Below are 17,160 nucleotides of genomic sequence, written 5' to 3'. Positions count from 1 at the left end.
CACCATCACAAAGCGCTTTACAAGATACGAGACTAAGGTGTGTGAACTATGCATCAGCTGCAGAGACTTACAACAACGTCTCACCTGAAAGACGGAGCACAAGGAGGTTAAGTGACTTGCCTAGGGTCACACAGTGAGTCAGTGACTGGTTACAAGCCAGTTTCTTTAACCACTGGACCACACAGCCCCCGATTACAGGGTTCACAGGAACTACTTGGTGGTGTATCTTAGAAGGGTTTGGTGTTGGTCTCGCTCACTAGGAAGTTGCTACATCCTGATTGAACTGAGAGGTAATCACTATAAACAATGGCATACAATGTATAGTTTGTTTGTATAGCAGTTTGATCTGTTCCAGGTTTTACTGATGCGCCTGTGCATGTTCCCTCTACGCTGTGGGCAATCAAGTGCGTATTGAAACCTGGAATTGCTCAACCGCTGTGCAATGGCCATATCTGTGTTTCTTTACAGTATGTCCATCTCTGTCCCCTTGTCCATCTATCAATTACTATATGCAGTATTTTAAACTCTATGCCTAATTAAAATGTTACATTTCATCCTAATGCCAATTAACGTAAGAAATAACATGGGTACTACAATATGTTTGTCTCGTTTTAATTACACTTCGTCTGCCTAATTGCTCATCTGAATTCCCTTCTCGTTCTGTTTTTCTGTTTTAAAGGGTTTTTCTCCCTATGTGCCCAGCACTCAACAGGACTTTGTTGCTTGGTAATTAACTACAATTATTAAACTGACCTCACTTCACACACCCTAATCTATTTCCATTTTGCTTTTTAAATAAATATATAATTCTGCTTCTGAAGCGTATACTTTATGGTGGGGAATAAAACTAGAACATCCACATAGTAGACTGAGTTGGTTTTGTTGTGTGGGTTCGGTAGAGGTGCAACAATCAATCCATTATTGATTGGTATGGCTTTCATTGTGCAAGCTGCAATTAAACATAAATTGACCGATTTTAATGTACCGAGCGTATATATTTGATTACGAGCCTGCTGTAATATATTTCATTACGAGCCCGCGGTATGTATTTGATTACGAGCCCGTGGTATGTATTTGATTACGAGCCCGCTGTAATATATTTTATTACGAGCCCGCTATAATATATTTTATTACGAGCCCGCTGTAATATATTTTATTACGAGCCCGCTGTATTTATTTGGTTACGAGCCCGCTGTAATATATTTTATTAAAAGCCCGCTGTAATATATTTTATTACGAGCCCGCTGTAATATATTTGATTACGAGCCCGCTGTAATATATTTGATTACGAGCCCGCTGTAATATATTTGATTCCGAGCCCGCTGTAATATATTTCATTACGAGCCCGCTGTAATATATTTTATTACGAGCCCGCTGTAATATATTTTATTACGAGCCCGCTGTATTTATTTGGTTACGAGCCCGCTGTAATATATTTGATTACGAGCGCGCGGTTTGTATTTAATTACGAGCCCGCTGTAATATATTTTATTACGAGCCCGCTGTAATATATTTTATTACCAGCCCGCTGTAATATATTTTATTACGAGCCCGCTGTAATATATTTTATTACGAGCCCGCTGTAATATATTTTATTACGAGCCCGCGGTTTGTATTTTATTACCAGCCCGCTGTAATATATTTGATTACGAGCCCGCGGTTTGTATTTAATTACGAGCCTGCTGTAATATATTTTATTACGAGCCCGCTGTAATATATTTGATTACGAGCCCGCTGTAATATATTTTATTACGAGCCCGCTGTAATATATTTTATTACGAGCCCGCTGTATTTATTTGGTTACGAGCCCGCTGTAATATATTTTATTACGAGCCCGCGGTTTGTATTTAATTACGAGCCCGCTGTAATATATTTTATTACGAGCCCGCGGTTTGTATTTAATTACGAGCCCGCTGTAATATATTTTATTACGAGCCCGCTGTAATATATTTTATTACGAGCCCGCGGTTTGTATTTTATTACGAGCCCGCTGTAATATATTTTATTACGAGCCCGCTGTAATATATTTTATTACCAGCCCGCTGTAATATATTTTATTACGAGCCCGCTGTAATATATTTTATTACGAGCCCGCTGTAATATATTTTATTACGAGCCCGCGGTTTGTATTTTATTACCAGCCCGCTGTAATATATTTGATTACGAGCCCGCGGTTTGTATTTAATTACGAGCCTGCTGTAATATATTTTATTACGAGCCCGCTGTAATATATTTGATTACGAGCCCGCTGTAATATATTTTATTACGAGCCCGCTGTAATATATTTTATTACGAGCCCGCTGTATTTATTTGGTTACGAGCCCGCTGTAATATATTTTATTACGAGCCCGCGGTTTGTATTTAATTACGAGCCCGCTGTAATATATTTTATTACGAGCCCGCGGTTTGTATTTAATTACGAGCCCGCTGTAATATATTTTATTACGAGCCCGCTGTAATATATTTTATTACGAGCCCGCGGTTTGTATTTTATTACGAGCCCGCTGTAATATATTTTATTCCGAGCCCGCTGTAATATATTTTATTACGAGCCCGCTGTAATATATTTTATTACAAGCCCGCTGTAATATATTTGATTACGAGCCCGCTGTAATATATTTTATTACAAGCCCGCTGTAATATATTTGATTACGAGCCCGCTGTAATATATTTGATTACGAGCCCGCTGTAATATATTTTATTACGAGCCCGCTGTAATATATTTTATTACGAGCCCGCTGTAATATATTTTATTACGAGCCCGCTGTAATATATTTGATTACGAGCCCGCTGTAATATATTTCATTACGAGCCCGCTGTAATATATTTGATTACGAGCCCGCTGTAATATATTTTATTACCAGCCCGCTGTAATATATTTTATTACGAGCACACTGTAATATATTTGATTACGAGCCCGCGGTATGTATTTTATTACGAGCCCGCGGTAATATATTTGATTACGAGCCCGCTGTAATATATTTCATTACGAGCCCGCTGTAATATATTTGATTACCAGCCCGCTGTAATATATTTGATTACCAGCCCGCTGTAATATATTTTATTACCAGCCCGCTGTAATATATTTTATTACCAGCCCGCTGTAATATATTTTATTCCGAGCCCGCTGTAATATATTTGATTACGAGCCCGCTGTAATATATTTGATTACGAGCCCGCTGTAATATATTTGATTACGAGCCCGCTGTAATATATTTGATTACGAGCCCGCTGTAATATATTTGATTACGAGCCCGCTGTAATATATTTTATTACGAGCCCGCTGTAATATATTTGATTACGAGCCCGCTGTAATATATTTGATTACGAGCCCGCTGTAATATATTTGATTACGAGCCCGCTGTAATATATTTTATTACCAGCCCGCTGTAATATATTTCATTACGAGCCCGCGGTTTGTATTTTATTACGAGCCCGCTGTAATATATTTTATTACGAGCCCGCTGTAATATATTTTATTACGAGCGCACATACGTTTTCAGCTGTATTCAGGGTTGGGGTCAATTCCATTTCTAATTCCTTTTTAAAATCAGTTCCCAATTCCAAGCAGAAAAGCATCTGTTGATAACAGCATACCTTGCAGAGTACTCCTCGGGTATGCGCACTGTATTTGTTTAACATTTGTTCACTCCTGCACCATTGTCAAATATATTCATGTCAATATTCAATTCAAGTTTAGCCTTCCGTTCCCTTATTCAAAGCAGGATCTGCAATCTCAATGCTGTCACATGTTTTAAACATTTTGCGTGTGGTTACAATTAACACATGCATGTTAATGAATAAAAATATATATTTTTTATTCTTATAATATTTTAAAGGACCCCTATATTTTTACATGTGTGATTGTTCCTATAGCCAGTTTTACTTGGAGTGCTGCAATCCTAAATTCATTTAATTTGTATTGTTTAATTCTTAACATTTCTGTATCAATTCCTATGAAAGTGTTTTGCTTTAACTGGGCTTAGTGCAAGTAACCCGATTCTGCTTTAGGATTGGATAGACCCCCCCCCCTGATCTTTTGGAAAGCAAAGCAATAGATGATTTATTATTATTATTATTATTATTATTATTATTATTATTATTATTATTATTATTATTATTATTATTAATTAGTCATTTAGTAGACACTTTTATCTAAAGTAATTTACATAGACTAGGGTTTGAACTATGCATCAACAACTGCTTCAGAGTCACTTACAATAGGACCTTGGTTTTACGTCTCGTAGATCTGCAGCATGTTCTGCACAGAGGGCACGCGAGCCCACTGGACAGGGCGTAGGCTTGTGAGTGCACATTACACAGTCATCAGCTTTCCTGAACTTGAGTAGCTTTGGATGACGTTAATCTGCAGGGAACCTAATGAAAGTTTTAGGGCTGAGGATTACAGCCATGCTCTTTCCAGATTGCTTTCGTTATTTTACAGATCCTCATTGTAAAAATCATCAAATGACACGACTTGCTCCTGCAGATAAGAAATGGTAGTGTTACATTTAGTATGTAACAAAGTGATTTACTGCTTTTAATATGCACTGGACTTGAATAATTCTCAGGATCTGGCTTAGTGTGCATAGTTTACAAGATAAGCTATCGTGGCCTCCTTTTTAAGGACAGGCTTTTGCATATTGCGGGGGGGGGGGGGGGGGAAACAGAAAAGGAAATGAGGTCGGGGGCAAAGTCAGGCTATCAGTTTGTAGAAGTCATCGGACAAGATAGGGGTTAGGGTTAATTGCCAGCAGATCTAGACACCGCTGCCATCCCTTAAAGAGTTTTAGGGTTGACAGTATTTAGCGCTGCCTCTGTTTTAGATATGAAATACACCCCAGGGAGTAGTAGGCCAGACGTTTACTTGGAAAATTGAACTCTAGCAATCGGATACCCAGTAACCAGAATCATCCAAGTAAAATAAAGTAATAATAATAATAATAATAATAATAATAATAATAATAATAATAATAAAACAAAAATCTCAATTTCGCCCACATTGTCTTAATTCTCAAACGTTTATCTACCCAATTACAATTTCGTTATAACAGGGTGGATGCTGGGTGTGAACCTGCAACACCACAAACCAGCATTTTAACCACAATGCAAGAGAACCAGGCTCTTTTGCATTCGTGGTTATAGAGCTTTTAACTCTCTCATCTCATCTCACCGACCGGGACAGAATCAGTAACAGCAGTGTGTCACACAATGTTACCCGTCACACATGCACATTGCCCTATTGCAATACCACAACACTTGTGATAATGAGCAGTTCATTTGGGCTTTTAATCATTAATTGCTGCTGATTGCAAGACGTCAGTACTGCACACCACTTTAAAAAAAAATAATAATAATTTAAAAAAACCTACTGTGTTGAGCAGACCATGCGAGTGCTGGACAGCAGCCTACTGTAGCCGTGTGTTAGATCAACAGCACACACAAGAGGATGCCAGGAGACCACATACATTCCATGTATTCTTTAATACTTAAAAAATGTAAGTGGCTTTCTGTGGGCTTGAAACCCACTCAAACTGTTAATTGTTTGATTTGAGAAAACAACTTTAATTTGGAAAGCACTCTCGTTCGGTGAAAGCGTCGAGGGTTTTTAAAACTTGCATCATGTTTGACACAAACTGGGAGGTCAAAAGATGTTCTTTAGTTATCCAGGCAGCGTTTGATTCTGTATTGCAGCATTTATTGATTTAAATCAAAATGGTCCTACAATTTAATTTGATAATGTCAAATCTGCTATTGCTTTTGTAGGGAACTTTCTCTCTGTCCCTAGATGTTACATACCAATTCTAACCAGGATCTGCTGTGTATCTTGCATATATAACTAAATGCAATGAAACCACAGTTTCTGCAGTAGTTTAATTAAACTTCCGATAGTTAAATCTGCACTGCCTCCTTGTATATCTGTTTTGCGATACTGCCTTCATATTCGCAGTGTTAAATAATCCATCAGGCTAACTATCTAGTGCTGTTAGTGGCTTGGGAAAGGCTAAATTGGTTTATGTAAAGTTCAGACCATTGCAGCACAGATAGGCAGTCTTATTACAAAGCAACAGCGCAACTCTAACCAAGACCATGTAAGCATACCCTCAACCATGCAGTCATACTGCTAAATGTGCAATTATAGCCAGGCAGCCGGATGAACCCTCCTTCACAGTTCAATTACACTGAATGTATGTGCAGTGCTTCAGTTCAGACATCTCCGAAGCAGCAGCAGCACCTCTTCCTATGTAGGCCGCTATACCTGTGCTGGACCAGCCGGCACTGAACTCACACTGACAGGAGGAGCCATAAAAGCGCTGCATAAATTAAATAATGAAGCAGCCTGGTAACCATGGGAATGATTACACTTGACCAATCGAAACACTTGACTTCGGCTCATGTTTATTAATACTAACACATGTAGTGATGTTAGAAAATCCAAGTAATATAAATGTATGATTTAAAAATGAAAAAAATAAATATATATATATAATGTGTATTCTCTATTTTTTTGCAAGCATCCATTATGGAAATGATAATTACAAAAATATATAGATCTATTGAACTGAAAAGCGCAGCCTCTAGTGATGAAGGTGCCCGTTGATTGTATTGGTGGGGCTGCTTTCCTTCATCTTCCTCCAGCGCTGTGCTCAGGGAGGGAGCAGTACAGTAATCCCACACCAGCCCGGAGATTTACTTAATCTGACCAAGGTGTTCTTTTGAGGATTGACGGGTATTGCGTGCAAGATAAAGATCTCAATGCGCAGATGAGAGTGTGGAATGTGGGCCTTGCGCTGGTGATCCCTGTGCACAGTGACGTGCTCATCCAGGCAGCATGCTGCTCCAGGGATTTGCAACCGGGCTGGATTGGTGGCATGCGGCTCGCAGGTCATATTGAAGCTTGTACCGCTTGCACTTTGTCTTGTCCCAGGAAGCGGATTAAATGCGATTGAAACCAGAACAATGTTTAATGTGTCAGGAGGGGGATTGTGTCGTGTAAGATTTGAATGCCGACTCTCCTTCTTTTTATGACATTGTTTGTATTTGCTGTGCTCATCAGAACTGCACGACAGGAACGTAATCAGTCGTTTCGCACGGGAATGTTTTCCTATTTGAGGGATTAGGAGAATTAAGGGACAGTAATAGACCCTTTTAAGTACTCAATACAGTGTATCTAGTGCTGCTTCATGCTTGGTCAATTGTGATGAAACTTGGTTAGGACATTCTTTCTTTTGTACAAGAGTATCGGAATTGTTTACTTTGCACTTTGCTTCGTAATAGGACCGTAGTCTTAATAACTTGGCCCTAAACTGCAGATATCACATTGTTTTACAGTGCGGCTAATCCCTTTATTCGAACTTGTCTTGTACTGTACATGTGAAGTGATGTGCTCAGAATTAAGAGTGAACAGGATAGTTCATGTTCGAGCTCATTTCCAAAGTGGTGCGGCAGGCATGTAGCTATATAAAAGAGATAGTTTGAAGCAGATTTGTAGTATAAACTAACCTTACTCATATCTGCTGGGGTTTTTTTTGTCCTTAAGTGCTTTAATAGAGAATGAAATGCTGGCCAGCTAACTAAGAACAGCTTTTGACCTTCAGTGAGGGTGAAATATGATGCTTGTTTTTAAAAGCCCTCAACAATGGGGCTGCAGAGGCTTCCTGAGAGGGTATGTAATGTGGTTTCTGCTCTCCGTCCTCACAACGGGATGCTTTACTGCCCATAAATACGCTTAAAGAGCCTGCCTTCCACTTAATGGCTGTTGCTCTCTGCAAGAATTGGTAGCAAATAGTGCTTCACAAATACATTTATAGGAGTATTCAGATTAAGATCTCCACAGAAATCGGATGAGGGGCATTGGTGTTGATCGGGCTGATTTCCTATTCCAAGTGAAGGAACAGCTGCTTGGGTTTGTGTGGATTGCTGACACAGTGGAGCTGCCTGTAGTAACCTCTATAGTCTTCATTGCTGACATAGTGGAGCTGCCTGTAGTAACCTCTATAGTCTTCATTGCTGACACAGTGGAGCTGCCTGTAGTAACCTCTATAGTCTTTATTGCTGGCACAGTGGAACTGTCTGTCAGTAACCCTGGGCGGCTGCAGTGGTTTTCTGAGAAGTGCATCGCTGCCAACCAGGTAGGAGCCCCATACCACCCAGCTGTACCATGAGCTAGTAAGAGGACATGCAAATAGTACAGAGCCCTTGCATAGGTATTGCAACACCTCTTTGTGTGAATAGTTAAGAATGATAGGGGCTCCCGAGTGGCGCATCCAGTAAAGGCGCTCCTCGCAGGATGTGCCCTATAGCCTGGAGATCGCTGGTTCGAATCCAGGCTATGTCACAGCTGACCGTGACCGAGAGTTCCTAGGGGGCGGCGCACAATTGGCTGAGCGCTGCCCGGGTAAGGAGGGCTTAGGTCGGCAGGGGAATCCACGGCTCACCGCGCATCAGCGACCCCTGTGGCCGATAGGGCGCCTGTGGCTCTGCAGCGGAGCCGCCAGATCTGTGTTGTCCTCCGGCACTATAGGTCTGGTAGCATTGCTGTGGATCTGCAGTGCGAAAAATGATGGCTTGGAAGGAGCACGTTTCGGAGGACGCGTGTTTCAGCCTCCGTTTCCTGAGTCGGCGGGGGGGTTGCGAGCGGTGAGCCGGGGATACAGATAATAATTGGGCATGCTAAATTGGGGTGAAAACCGGGGTAAAAATAATTGGCGACGAAAAAAAAAAAAAAGAAAAAAAAATATATAAAAAAAAAAAAAAAAAAAAAAAGAATGCTAAAGTCCTGCTAGTTTACAGTATAAACAGTCCATATTTTGCAGAACATAGTTTTACTAGCCCATGATGTGCTCCTTCATTGCATCTCGCAGACTGCATGGAGAGACTGTAGACTCCCATGCTCTGTTTGACAGCAGGATCGCTCTGGTCAGTGCTGTGTTCTGTAGGGACGTGTGCAGAGGAGTGAAGGCTGTCTAGTGGAGAGGCCTGTGAGAGTGCGGCGTGTCACCTTGTTGTTTCTGCAGGTGGAGACTCTGGAGAACATGGTGGAGATGACTCGGAAGCTGTTTGAGTGCGATCGGGACGAGATGTACTACTGTCTCATCAGACTCTGCAGTAAGCAGGGGAATTCCTTTTAAACTAAAGTATGTGCATGACAGCTGAATAGCATGCAGTGCCACCTGGGGACCAGATGTTGTAATTTCCAAATCTTTAACCCACCCCCACCCCCTCCTTTAATCACACAGTGCTAGTGGGTGAGTGTTGTACTGCATATGCTGCAAGGATGCTGAAAGAAGTCAGATCTGTTTAAAATGGATCAGTTTGGTAGCTTAACATTTGATGTATAATACAGTATTTTCCAACTATGTGTTCACTTAGTGCAGGGGTGTCCAGTCCTGGTCCTGGAGGGCTGCTGTCCCTCCTGGTTTTTGTTATTACCAATTATTACCAATTATTGTTCTAATTAAGTAATTTAGGGCACAGTTGGAACAAAAACCAGGAGGGACACCAGCCCTCCAGGACCAGGACTGGACACCACTGCCTTCGTGTTTACAAAATACGCAAAATAGACTCTGTTTCTGCTTGAATCCGTGACAGTAACATGTGGTGCTTTTATAACATCTGTGTTAGCAGTATTTTGGAGATGACGCTTTAGCCCTTTTAACTGATTTGCATTGGTTTCCTCCTTGTTCAGAGGAGAACAATGACTTGAGGAAGGCTGAAGCCACCTGGATGAAGATGCAGGAGGAGAACATCATCCCGCGGGAGCGGACCCTGAGGCTGCTGTCTGACATTCTGATGAGCTCCGGGCAGGAGGTGCCCTTCGAGGTTCCTGAGGTACAATCTATTGGCAGGGCATTCAGACAAGTCTACCACACCCTAGCAAAGCCCCCTCCACGATTCAGTTAAAATCAGAAAACCAGCTCCGTGTTTGTAAAGTGTTAAAAGCTTGCATGACCGCTGCTGAGGTTATGGCATACCATGTCGTTTTCTGGCCCTGACCTAAATTAGAGTGTGCAATAACGTGGGGGCAGTATACCGATGAGAGCAGGTGTCTGCCAGAATGACTGAAAAGTATACAGGATCAAGTAGACCTTAATTTTAGTCTGCAGTGAGTTGAGACCATGCTGTCTTGTGCTCTGGTCTTTAGCGTTGCAAGTCATTTCCCTCTCCATGTTATGTCTGAGAGTGTTCCTCCTTTTGCCCGTCCATGCTGGCTTCTTGGTAGGCCGGTTTTGTGAGATCACTTGGTCCTCATCAGTCTTCTGTCTGATCCATAAATCACAGTGCTTTTATTAAAGGTGCAATATTGGATTTTTGGATGATCAGTAAAATCCAGATATTTACAGCAAGTAAGCAGGTCTTAAATCCTCAGTAATTCTGCACTCGTAACTGCCACCATATGTCTATCGTCTCCTGCAGACAGCGGTCAACAAATGAGTGAATCTGACCGACTTTCTGCCGCAGTAAAACAACCTTTTTTTTTTATATGTATTTAACTTTGTGCTGTTTTTGGTCAGTGTCCTTTTATTTTTTGTACCACTGCCCTAATCATCTTAATCATAACCCTAATAATAATGCACCCTTCTCTTTGGGTCACAGATGCCACAAATAAACCCTTAAAGCATTCTAAAACAGGACACCTAGACAATTCTGGTAGCACTTTGGATTACAGGGCATGAATTAACATGCAATTGCATTGTAGTATCTGGCTAGCTATCAATGGTTCTTGCCTTGTGTGTCCTTACATGCAAATGACCTTGTCAACATAATCATGTTACCTGATGTAATAACATGGTAATACCGTGGCACAGACCATTGCAATTACACACTTATTCCACCAGTAGTTACCATGTAATTACATGCATGCCCCTTAATCTAAAGTGTTCCCAAAATCACATACGGACAAACTTTGATATTGCAGTGCAACCTGTTTTTCATTTTATTCCTTGCAGTTTCTGCCATTGTTATAATGTGTAATGCTGGCAATGCTGGCTGAATACAGCCCAAATGTCCAGCACACAGTGCAACCAAACAAGTGCTATTGGACAGACTTGAGTTACACAGTGCAGGAAGCACATGCAAACAGAATTCTGTTTAAAAGTAAAACCAACATGACTCCCCTTCTCTGTGTGTGACCGTGCAGGCATGGTTTGAGGAGGCTGTAGAGATGGAGAAGACGAAGGGCAAAGCCGCCAGCCCCCCGGCCTCCCTCCCTGCTGACTCGCCCGTCGACTACCAGCGCCGCATCATGACCCTCTGCAAGAAGAACATGAGCGGAGGTCACTGCTTACCTGATTGTTTGTTTTTATTTCTCCGCGGCGCTTTTCTGACAACAAAAACCTATAAAGTTATTGAAGGTGTGTTGTTTCACTGTAGGACGTCCGATTATGAGACAGCACCTGGTATGAGGCTGTTATAAAACTCCAAGAGTAGAGCCATGCTTCTGTCCTCTATATTAAACCAAGGTCCTGTCTAATATATGAGCATTAGAGACCCCTTTGATATCTGTCAAAGAAGAGGTGTGGTGTTGACCCTGGTGTCATGGATACATGCACATCAATACAGTTCTTACCAAATATAAACAGTGGTTCAGTTAACAAGGGGAGGCCATCCCTGGGAAACAGGCTCATTCTCTTTTAAATAATAATACGACGTCGGGAGAGAACTCTGGAAACATTGCTTATTAAAGAAATATTTCAATAATACATGTTGCGCTGGGTCCAAATCACTTGTGTATTAATTGTATGGGTTTGTTTTTGGTCAGTCCAGAGGCGTACAGGATCCTGTCTGACGCTGAGAGAAAAGACCTGGCTCTCCACTCCACTGCCTACAACAGCCTTATCAAGTCTCTGCTGGCCGAAGGCAACCTGGAGGATGCCATGAAAGTTAAAGACATGTGCATTGACTTAATAAACCCTTTACTGGCTCAGCAGCTATAGGAAACAAGGATACACTGGCTGACCCCTGAAGGGCTTCTAAGCAAGAGCTTTGACATGGGTCACATTTACCTTCTGCACACAGGTCTAGGAAAGAGAACTGTACTCAACACTGCAGAGCTGCACACAGGTCTAGAAGAGAGAACGGCATTCAACACTGCAGAGCTGCACACAGGTCTAGGAAAGAGAACGGCACTCAACACTGCAGAGCTGCACACAGGTCTAGGAAAGAGAATGGCACTCAACACTGCAGAGCTGCACACAGGTCTAGAAGAGAGAACTGCACTCAATGCTGCAGAGCTGCACACAGGTCTAGGAAAGAGAACGGCACTCAACACTGCAGAGCTGCACACAGGTCTAGAAGAGAGAACTGCACAACACTGCAGAGCTGCACACAGGTCTTGGAAAGAGAATGGCACTCAACACTGCAGAGCTGCACACAGGTCTAGGAAAGAGAACAGCACTCAACACTGCAGAGCTGCACACAGGTCTAGGAAAGAGAACAGCACTCAACACTGCAGAGCTGCACACAGGTCTAGGAAAGAGAACAGCACTCAACACTGCAGAGCTGCACACAGGTCTAGGAAAGAGAACTGCACTCAACACTGCAGAGCTGCACACAGGTCTAGGAAAGAGAACAGCACTCAACACTGCAGAGCTGCACACAGGTCTAGAAGAGAGAACTGCACTCAACACTGCAGAGCTGCACACAGGTCTAGAAGAGAGAACAGCACTCAACACTGCAGAGCTGCACACAGGTCTAGGAAAGAGAACTGCACTCAACACTGCAGAGCTGCACACAGGTCTAGGAAAGAGAACAGCACTCAACACTGCAGAGCTGCACACAGGTCTAGGAAAGAGAACAGCACTCAACACTGCAGAGCTGCACACAGGTCTAGAAGAGAGAACAGCACTCAACACTGCAGAGCTGCACACAGGTCTAGGAAAGAGAACTGCACTCAACACTGCAGAGCTGCACACAGGTCTAGGAAAGAGAACGGCACTCAACACTGCAGAGCTGCACACAGGTCTAGGAAAGAGAACAGCACTCAACACTGCAGAGCTGCACACAGGTCTAGAAGAGAGAACAGCACTCAACACTGCAGAGCTGCACACAGGTCTTGGAAAGAGAATGGCACTCAACACTGCAGAGCTGCACACAGGTCTAGGAAAGAGAACAGCACTCAACACTGCAGAGCTGCACACAGGTCTAGGAAAGAGAACAGCACTCAACACTGCAGAGCTGCACACAGGTCTAGAAGAGAGAACTGCACTCAACACTGCAGAGCTGCACACAGGTCTAGAAGAGAGAACTGCACTCAACACTGCAGAGCTGCACACAGGTCTAGGAAAGAGAACTGCACTCAACACTGCAGAGCTGCACACAGGTCTAGGAAAGAGAACAGCACTCAACACTGCAGAGCTGCACACAGGTCTAGAAGAGAGAACTGCACTCAACACTGCAGAGCTGCACACAGGTCTAGAAGAGAGAACAGCACTCAACACTGCAGAGCTGCACACAGGTCTAGGAAAGAGAACTGCACTCAACACTGCAGAGCTGCACACAGGTCTAGGAAAGAGAACAGCACTCAACACTGCAGAGCTGCACACAGGTCTAGGAAAGAGAACAGCACTCAACACTGCAGAGCTGCACACAGGTCTAGAAGAGAGAACAGCACTCAACTCTGCAGAGCTGCACACAGAGTAGCAGTTGTTCCTCGCCGAGTTGAGCTTGTCTCATCTCTGCACCGATCATTTGAAATCCTGCCAGGGATCATATCCGCGGCCCCCTGAATAAAGACAATATCTGCACACCAACTCCCTTTGTCAGCTAATCCCAGTTATAAACGATCCCTGTTTGATTCCTTTCTATTCAGCTCGCAGCTCCTTTATTTGCCTAACTTTTTTTTACTCCAGTCTTGACCCGCTGGTTGGTACAGTTTTTTTTTTTTGTTTGTTTGTTCTTGTTGTTGGAATCAGAGATTACTGCTATGACATGGGGTACACAGTTTTAATCACTGCAGAGATGCAAAGATCGAGGAGTAGGAGAAAAAGTAATAATTCCTGTGTTGTGTGTAATGTAGTCTCATATCCGAACTGGGGACTTAAGAGATTTGGACAGATGGGCAAAGGAAACATCCGAACTGAGCAATAGGGCGCTTATGTGGAGATTAAGAGGATTGACCGAAGGGGCCAGGAGGAATCCACAGGCCTGCTTTCGCTGCATTTGCTTTACAGTACAAGGAACGTGACATTTCTGAACCTGGAGATACACACACAGCTATTGCATTTTCACACAGCTGTTGAAACCACCAGAGCTCCATACACGCAGCTCCCTTGTCAGGTCCAAAACAGCAACACTAGTGTCTTTCCGAGGAATGCGTTTCCCTGCCTGCTCTCTCTTGAGTGTAGCTGGGTTAAGTGGACTAAGTTTAGTGGTCTTAAAACTTAATCAATTATAGATTTTTTTTTGGGGGGGATCAGCTGCAGGACATTTCTGTTTAGAATTCCAGCCCTGTACCAGAAACTTCACAGAGTGCCTGATACTGTAGTTACAAAGACCACATGTAGTGATTTACATCCAAAGTGACACACAGTGGTAAACCCCCTCACACACCACACACATACACACACATGCATATATTTATCACATTTCTCTTTGTTCTTCTCCAATCACAAGAGCCAGCATTTCTGTCCCAAATCTCTTCCTTATTCTCTTTGTAGCTCCTTTTGCCTGTCATGTCAACCCTGTCAGAATAAAAACCAAAAAGGGAAATAATAAGAAACAGTTTGACAGAGGAATACAAAAGCTGTCTCTCCTCTGTCCGGGGAGGGAGGGGAGGGGAGGGGGGGGGGTATATATAATATAATATTATGTATGTATGTTTATGTATGTATGTATGCATGCATGCGCTAGTTAATGGTCTCCATTGTTTTTTCTCTCCTCTAATTTCACCTTGCTGCTCACTCGTTTATTATGGCATCAGATGCATGTCAGTAATTCCTTTGGAATTGTCTGTTTCTTTCAGAGGTGGGAGTCGAATCCCAGGCTTCACTCTGAGCGACACGGCCAGCAGCCTCCTCCTCATCACCCAAGTGAGGCGGGACAATCTGAAAGGTATGTCACGCTGTGTGACCTCGGCGTCACATCACTGCTTCTCCGGAGTCTCTCACTGCTGTGCTATTCGCATCCTCCTATAAAGGAGTCCATTTAGCAAATTGCCTGCTTATCAAGAGCCTTTTGTGGGAGCTGAGACATGAAATTACTATACATGCATTTATAATACCGGCTTCAATAGGAATGCGCTTGTCATTTGGCCACTTAGTCCAGTTTCCATTCCATTAAACATAACTTACTGCTATTATTAGTGTAACTGCCTTTTATATTGCAGGTAGCTGCATTTAAACAGTTGTAAGTAAAGGGACAAACCGCTCCAGTGTTTGCCTAAAGTCACAGCTTTTATAATAGTAAATCCCAGTACCAGCAAGACCTATAGAAATATTATTAATAATAATAATAATAATAATAATAATAATAATAATAATAATAATAATAATAATAATAATAATAATGATGATGCATCAGGTCATCATGAATGTAATCCCTCCTGAGAGACAGTGTCACCTCTTCTCAGATTGCCCTCATGGCAGGTGTCACATCTAAAGTAGTCCCCTGACAGCCCCCTCTTTTAAAGACTGAGAATGGAATTGAATGCAATTGAAAGACATGACACCTCCAAACAGTGACACTGGCATTACAGGTCACATTGTGTAGTAATACGTCTGTCAGGGGGAACTGATCTGTTTTATATATTATTATACTAAGATAGGAATCATCTTTCCCTTTTATATAGAATGTATAGAACTATGAAACCGTTAAGGCTTTTTTGTATGTATGTGTGCTTGTGTATGCGTGTGTATACATGCGTGTATGTATTTATTTATTTATTTATTTATTTAATTTTATTTATTTATGTTGTACTTTATTTTTAATAGTTAGAAAATACCAACAACAATCATTTTCTCCAGGAAATCATGTAAAATCATGTTTTAAAGTTTGGTACACTGCACTTTTGTAGTAGAATTTGTCATATATCATGTTGCAGAGTTTGCTTGTAGGACTTTCCCCTTGGTTGTAGGTGCTGCTGTAGTCTCTCACTCCCCTCTCGTTGCAGGTGCCCTGAGCATGCTTAAGGGGATGCTGCAGGCTGACCAGGTCCCCACACAGCTGACTGTCACCAGGCTGGTCCAGGCGCTGGGAATGAAAGGATTTGTGGAGAGCATTCAGGCAGTGGAGAGCATGATAAAAAGCCTGGGACAGTCCATTAATTTATCACTCATGCTTTTCATCAATAATACAGCCATCGCGCACATCAAGTAGTAAGCAAGCAAGATGCAATGTTTTTTTTAATTGCATTTATTAATTCACAAAATGTACTTGCTGTTTTTTTTACTGTTCTGGATATGGAGAAATGACCAGTTATTGGGTTGGCTGTTGAAAATACAGTACAGATTTACCATTTGCTTTTTTGTTAGCATTGATGGTATAACGTTTTTTGGCCAGTCTCGTTTTATAAGATGCTTGCACACTGACCCGGTGTTTCAGCTGGAACTCAGACCTATTGCAGGGTCTGCACCTCCCAGCTACAGTACACAGTGTGGTTAGGGTTTGTCTGCAGGGTCTGCACCTCCCAGCTACAGTACACAGTGTGGTTAGGGTTTGTCTGCAGGGTCTGCACCTCCCAGCTACAGTACACCGTGTGGTTAGGGTTTGTCTGCAGGGTCTGCACCTCCCAGCTACAGTACACAGTGTGGTTAGGGTTTGTCTGCAGGGTCTGCACCTCCCAGCTACAGTACACAGTGTGGTTAGGGTTTGTCTGACTTCAACCAGAGGCTAAAATAGACAATATAGCAATATAGTTCTGAGACCGAAGCTTTCAGTAGAAAATCTTCACTAAACTGACTTTAGAAGACTTTGCACGTTCTGTCCTAAAATGGATGCATTTCGTTTTCACCTTTGTCTTTTTGTGTCGTGCAATCGTGAAGTCTAGATAAAGTATTTCTGTGATCCAAACTGGTTTACCCTTCTGGGTCAGAAAGAGGTTGTAAATATTTACTGTGGTACCGGTTCTGTAGAATCCACAAGACCTTGAGAAACACCCAGTGCACCAGGTTTCTACCTGGAATATCAAGAAGAAAAGGATATGCTATAATAAGCAATGCTAGC

General features: G+C 42.3%; 1 pseudogene; it reads left to right on the top strand.

Annotated features, from left to right (window-relative positions):
* The window catches only part of LOC117411290 (leucine-rich PPR motif-containing protein, mitochondrial-like), a 72,880-nt pseudogene that overhangs the window by 40,792 nt on the left and 14,928 nt on the right, over positions 1-17,160 (top strand).

This window comes from Acipenser ruthenus, chromosome 6 (assembly GCF_902713425.1).
Source record: "Acipenser ruthenus chromosome 6, fAciRut3.2 maternal haplotype, whole genome shotgun sequence".
Lineage (NCBI taxonomy): Eukaryota > Metazoa > Chordata > Actinopteri > Acipenseriformes > Acipenseridae > Acipenser > Acipenser ruthenus.
This window is presented reverse-complemented; position numbering and strand designations above follow the sequence as displayed.